Source organism: Nycticebus coucang, chromosome 3 (assembly GCF_027406575.1).
Source record: "Nycticebus coucang isolate mNycCou1 chromosome 3, mNycCou1.pri, whole genome shotgun sequence".
NCBI classification, from domain to species: domain Eukaryota; kingdom Metazoa; phylum Chordata; class Mammalia; order Primates; family Lorisidae; genus Nycticebus; species Nycticebus coucang.
In genome coordinates, this window is record NC_069782.1 from 8,554,999 (window position 1) to 8,560,998 (window position 6,000).

At 48.7% G+C, this 6,000-nt stretch overlaps 1 protein-coding gene across 5 annotated transcripts in view; it reads right to left on the reverse strand.

Moving 5' to 3' along the window:
* The window catches only part of TNRC6B (trinucleotide repeat containing adaptor 6B), a 259,143-nt gene extending 256,776 nt beyond the window's left edge, over nt 1-2,367 (reverse strand). For all 5 annotated transcript variants that reach the window (XM_053582661.1, XM_053582663.1, XM_053582659.1 and 2 more), the window contains exon 1: nt 2,163-2,367. The gene's annotated coding sequence lies outside the window, so the exon portion shown is untranslated. The remainder of the gene's footprint in view (nt 1-2,162) is intronic.
* Between the last annotated feature and the right edge of the window lie 3,633 nt (nt 2,368-6,000).

Consider the following 6,000-nt stretch of genomic DNA (forward strand, 5'->3'; position numbering starts at 1 on the left):
GCACCATCATAGCTCACTGCAGCCTCAAACTCCTGAGCTCATGTGATCCTCCTGCCTCAAGCTTCCAAGTAGCTAGGTACTTGCTAGGTACTTGCCACTATTCCCAGCTAAACTTTTTTTTTTTTTTTTTTTTTGAGAGATAAGGTCTCGCTATGTTGCCCAGGCTGGTCTCGAATTCCTGGCCTCAAGTGATCGTCCCACCTTGGCCTCCCAAAGTGCTGAGATTATAGGTATGAGCCATCATGCCCACCTTATGACATTTTTAGGTGCTTCCTTGTCAATGAGGAACAAAAATTTTCCAGGTCATTACATTTATATGCTACCATAGACAAACTGGAAATTTCTTCTCTTTAAGTCCTAGCAGAAACTACTCTGCTCCAATAATGATGTATGGCACAAGCAATTAAAAATGGTCCAGAACTAAGAAAATATAAAAGCATCAATATCATCATTATGACCCAGGTGGGACAAGCCAGTATGATCTGTATTCTGGGTACTGCTGAATGTGCCTTAGTGTAGGGAGGTTCTACATTCACATCCCTCCCACTCCCCACCAACAGTGATACTCCACACGGTAGAGGGGTAAGACAATGTGCTAAAAATTCTGATCTTTAAGAAACATTTACACACTACCAAAAATTCCTATGTAGTTTCAACACCAAGATCACTGTTTCTTCTCAATCAGGCGTCCTCAAACTGCGGCCCGCGGACCATATGAAGCCGTGTGAATTGTATTTGTTCCCGTTTAGTTTTTTACTTCAAAATAAGATACGTGCAGTGTGCATAGGAATTTGTTCATAGTTTTTTTTTAAACTATAGTCCGGCCTGCCAACGGTCTGAGGGACAGGGAATTGGCCCCCTGTTTAAAAAGTTTGAGGACGCCTGCGTCTAAATCAAAAGGAAACGAATACTACTGAAATTTCCCACAATGAAGAGACAAATAACCTGTTATTAAACGTTCACAAAATACCTTTATATGCTTAACTGTTGGGGGAGTACTAATAATGTTTTATTCTCTGACTCTTGGTTTATTTTATTCATTATAGAGAAATAACTCTGTCCAATTTTACTGTATAATTTGGCTTATATTGTAATATAATACAAATGACCAACTTGAATTTCACTTTCTCTCAATCTCTAGCACATATGCTAAAAAAATAATAAAACAGCCAAAAGAAACATGAGAAAGCAAGGGGCTAAAAGTCCCAAACTGTCAACCTGTGTCCAGAGAATTAAGGATGGGCTAGTTCCTAAAGAGCCTGACAAGAGGCTGCCGTTACTGGTCTTCTTTTGCCACTAGAGTGCATTTCGCTGGATCGATAATTAGCCACCCTAGGCTAATAAACCTGGTGTTTTTAAACTAAAAGGCACCGGGAGGAGAAGGAGGTGAAAACGCTCCCTTGGGTTGTTTCGTCCCGCTCTTATCCCCTTTACCCGTCACTTCTCAGTGTGAACCGCCTCCCCAGAGGCCACACACACGGGATCCAGGGGAGGGGTGTGGAATCCCCCGCTCCGCGTTAAGTTCGGGGGTGGGGGTAATAACATTGACTCCAGCACGCAGGTCCTGCAGGTAAGGCAGGGTCGCCGCGCAGGGACCAGAGGCTCGAAGGCCTGAGGCTTCCCTCTGCCTCAGGCAGGCAGAGACAGACGCACCTCCGCGGGCCTCTGTTCTCGGCCGCCACCCGGGAACTGGAGAGCCTCCCTGCCCGGGGCCCCCCAGCGACGATAAGAGAGCTCGACTCCGCCAGCCCACTCGGAAGCCCTCCCCAGTGCACACCTGCCGGCGCGTGATGCCGGGAGCCGCGCGCGCCCGCCGGCCCCTGCCCGGCCACTCTGGCGGCTACGGCCCGCGCGCTGGACGTCGCCCCAGGTCCCTCCTGGAGACTCGACTCCAAAGGACCCGGGCGCCCGCCCCCCACGGAGCGCGCGCTCAGCGCCGCCGGCCGCTCTGGCCCCGCGCGCGTTCACGCCCCCTCCCCAGCCCGCTCCCCACCAAGCGCGCGCTTACTCGCGAGGACACGCACACGCCGCGCCTCAGCTTGCCATTGCGGGCCGCCCTGCGCGCCCCCACGGGCGTCCTCGCCGACCCCCGGGCCGCCCAGCTCTGACCCCGCGGTGCGCGGGGGAAGGGAATGACGGCGCGGCCCTCGGTCCTCACTCACCGCCGAGCCGTACCGGCTCCCAGTGCGCGGCGTTCCGCTGTGAGGCGAGGCGATGCGCGCGGTCTCCGCTTCTCCGCAGGCTATGGAGGCGACGTCTTAGGGAGACCGAGGGGTACGGGGGTCACTCCCTCCCGCTTCACCTTCCAGAAGCGCGGGGACCCCAGAAACTAAAAACAAAATAAACAAACTTTCCCCTCCGCCTCCCTCCCCCAAAACCACAACACAAACACTCGGGGGCCCGCCCAGAGTCCCCACTTCATTGGCCGCAGGAAGGATGCTTCGGGCTTTCACTGGTTCGTTTTTGTGCCCGTCAAGCTGCTGTTCCGCCCCTCCAAGTCCTCGCCGCTGCCGTCTCCCCTCATTGGTTAAGTGCTTCCCGTTTGACTAACTAGGATTGGCTGAGCTGCCTGCGCCAATCATGCAGGGACACACCCCCTCAGCATCCCAGAGGCCGCTTCCTCGGTCGCGGGCTGGGAGACGCGAAGGGGAAACTAGAGCATAATGGCGGCTGAGTTTGCTTGGCGCAACCATTGTCTTTCTCCTTTTCTCAGCTCATTAGTGCCTCGCCCCGGCGCTGTTTCTCCTAAGCTCCCCTTTCCATCCAATACTGCCTAATAACGGAATCTATAAGTCCCGGCTCCTTGATTTATCCCCTCCAAAGTGCTGAGTGTGGGCTGGTTGTGCGTCATTGGACTGTTAGGATGTCACTTCCAGGTCAAATCTTAGAACTATTGGTGGAACTGCAAGAAAGCCCGTCCAACAACAAGGGCTAACGCCATTGGTGTGCCTCCACTGAGTCCTTTCCTGGCACATCATTGGGCAAATAGATGCGTCAGTTAGATCCAGATTCACTGTGCTGGAGTTGTTTATTGGCGATTGAGGTCAACTCTGGTTATTTGGCCAGTAGTTGATAATAATAGTGACTACCGTTCTTTGCACTCCTACTTTGTGCCAAGTACTGGGCTGAGTTCTTTACAGAAACTCTCTGGTTCAACTTAAACGTTTTCCATGTGAAAAAAAATTACTCATTTTTACATGTAAGAAACTAAGGCTCCAGAGACGCTAGGTAACTTGCACAAGGTCATCCAGATAGAAAGTAGTTGGTGGGCTTGGCATTTGGTCCTAGGTCTTTCTGACCGCAAAGCCTTCATTCATTTTCCTTTCCCTCGGTTCACAATTGTACCTGTCAGCCAACCTAACATCTTAAAAATGTTCCATTCGCAACAAGGTCCTCAATCAGTTTCTGGAAGTTACGTTGTTTGGTTTTGAGTATGGAGAGGTTGTCACTACCTCCGCTGTGTCCTCCCCAGAACTCATTCCTCTACATGGTAAATTAAACAATCTTGGTATTTCCTGACCAGAAACTCATCACACTACACCTACATTCACTTTTTCAGCTTTATTAATGGACATTTTCACCATCCCTGTGTGCCAAGCCCACCCACCACCCCCAACCCCCTGACCATCTATCTCCAATTAATTTTCTGAAGAGAGTTCTCAAGATCCAGAAACAATGAGAACATAGCGTTTAAAGAGAGATAAAGAATAAATCGCCTTAGAAATGAATAATTTATTGCAAGCAAAGGGAACAGCCCTTCAGCTATTGGAAAGCTTCCAGGGTAGCTGATGCTGAGCAAGACTGTGCTCCTGGCTGGAGGCCACTGGGTTCTTTCTCTGTGGCAGCTTTCATTGAAGTAAATCGGACATTCAGCCAAGGGAGGGCAGGATGCTTAGGACCCACTGCCAGAGTGCCAGCCCTGAGCCTTTGGGACCAAAATGAGCTCCAGGAGCACAGTGCTGGACTCTAGCCCACATTCCATCTTGGGTAATTAACATTTTACCATCTCAAATCCCCAACCCCTGTAGCTTCAGTGGGATCACCGCCCTTGTTTCACTTCCTGATCCAAGCTGTTGTGTAACCTCCCTGGCACTGCTTTAATAATAAAACAACCATTGTAACATGGTAACAATGCTCAACACTTGGCGACTTTCAGCAGATGAAGCCAAGCTATTTCACAAAAATCAATTAAGAGTAAATGGCATGGTATTCCTAGGGCAACTGCAAGAAGAGATTATGAGTCAAATTCTACTAAAGGTCCTAAATCCTTACAAGTCTGTGTACATACCCCATATTAGCATTCCAATATTAGGGTCCTTATCTTCATAGTTGGTTATTTGCACCCCTATTTTAGTTCTTAAACTAGTGTTTGTTTGTTTGTTGTTTTTTTTTATAGAGACAGAGTCTCACTTTATCGCCCTCGGTAGAGTGTAGTGGCGGCACAGCTTACAGCAACCTCCAACTCCTGGGCTTAGGTGATTCTCTTGCCTTAGCCTCCCAAGCAGTCAGGACTACAGGAACCCACCACAACACCTGGCTATTTTTTGTTGCAGTTTGGCTGGGGCCAGGTTTGAACCTGCCTCCCTCGGTGTATGGGGCCAGTGCCCTACCCACTGAGTTACAGGTGCCACTCAAATAGTGTTTGGTTTTATACATGTAGTTAATTGTTGGATACATCCCAGTTATCTAAGTTCCTTGAAGTAGATGGTTTCTTTTTCATCTTTGTATCCCTTACATAGTTCTGATCAAATAAATAATTATTCAGTAAATATTTAGGGAGCATGTCTGGCACTTTCCTAAAGTACAAAGGCTATGTAGATAAATAAGGCACTTTCTCTGCCTTCAAGGATTTCAGTCTAGGCCAGGTGTGGTGGCTCATGCCTGTAATCTTAGCACTCTGGGAGGCCGAGGTGGGTGCATTGCTTGAACTCAGGAGTACAAGACCAGCCTGAGCAAGAGTGAAACCCCGTCTCTACTAAAAATAGAAAAATTAGCTAGGCATTGTGTTGCATGCCTATAGTCCCAGATACTCAAGAGGCTGAGGCAACAGGATTGCTCAAACCTAAGAGTTTGAGATTGTTGTGAACTATGATAATGCCATGGCACCCTACCTTGGGTGACAGTGAGACTGACTTTTTCTTTTCTTTTGAGACAGAGTCTCACTTGTCACCCTTGGTAGAGTGCCGTGGCATCATAGCTCACAGCAACCTCCAACTCTTGGGCTCCAGTGATTCTCTTGCCTCAGCCTCCCGAGTATCTGGGACTACAGGTGCCTGCCACAACACCTGGCTATTTTTAGAGACGGGGTCTCACTCTTGCTCAGGCTGGTCTCGAACCTGTGAGCTCAGGCAATCCACTCACCGCAGCCTCTCAGAATGCTAGGATTACAAGCGTGAGTCACTGCACCAGGCCGAGACTCTGTCTTAAAAAAGAAAAACTCAGTCTAGTAGGGATGGCTACGAGATAATCCCAGTGCAGTGCTGAAGCAAGTCTCCCCTGGAAGCACATGGAAGTGACATGATCTCAATCTATAAGAAAAACTAAAGGATGAATAATGGTTAGCGAGGCTGGAAACTGGTGATGTGCAATGACCTGCAGTGTTTGCTATCTGGGGACAGGGAGCAGGATAGCAGTAACCCAGGAGTGGCCAAAGCCTGATCTTGTTATCATCTTTGTCCTTGAAGGCCTTCAGCTATTTGTCCACTCCACCTCATTGTGCTTTCTTGCCCTGGGAGAAAGCAGAAAGGCTGAAACCTGCTGTGTTTGCCCACTTGAAAATAAGTAATTTCCGATTATCATGGCTATTTTTCTGATAGTAAAAGGAACATTGAGTGAATATAACATTCACTCAACTCAGTATACCATCCTATATTTCAGACAATATGGAAAGTTATAAAGTAGAAAGCAAAAGCTTCCCACAGTCCCACTGCGATAGCCAACCACTTTTAAGGAGAATGTCTTCCCAGACTTTTTTGTGAATAGATCCACACATGGATCTCT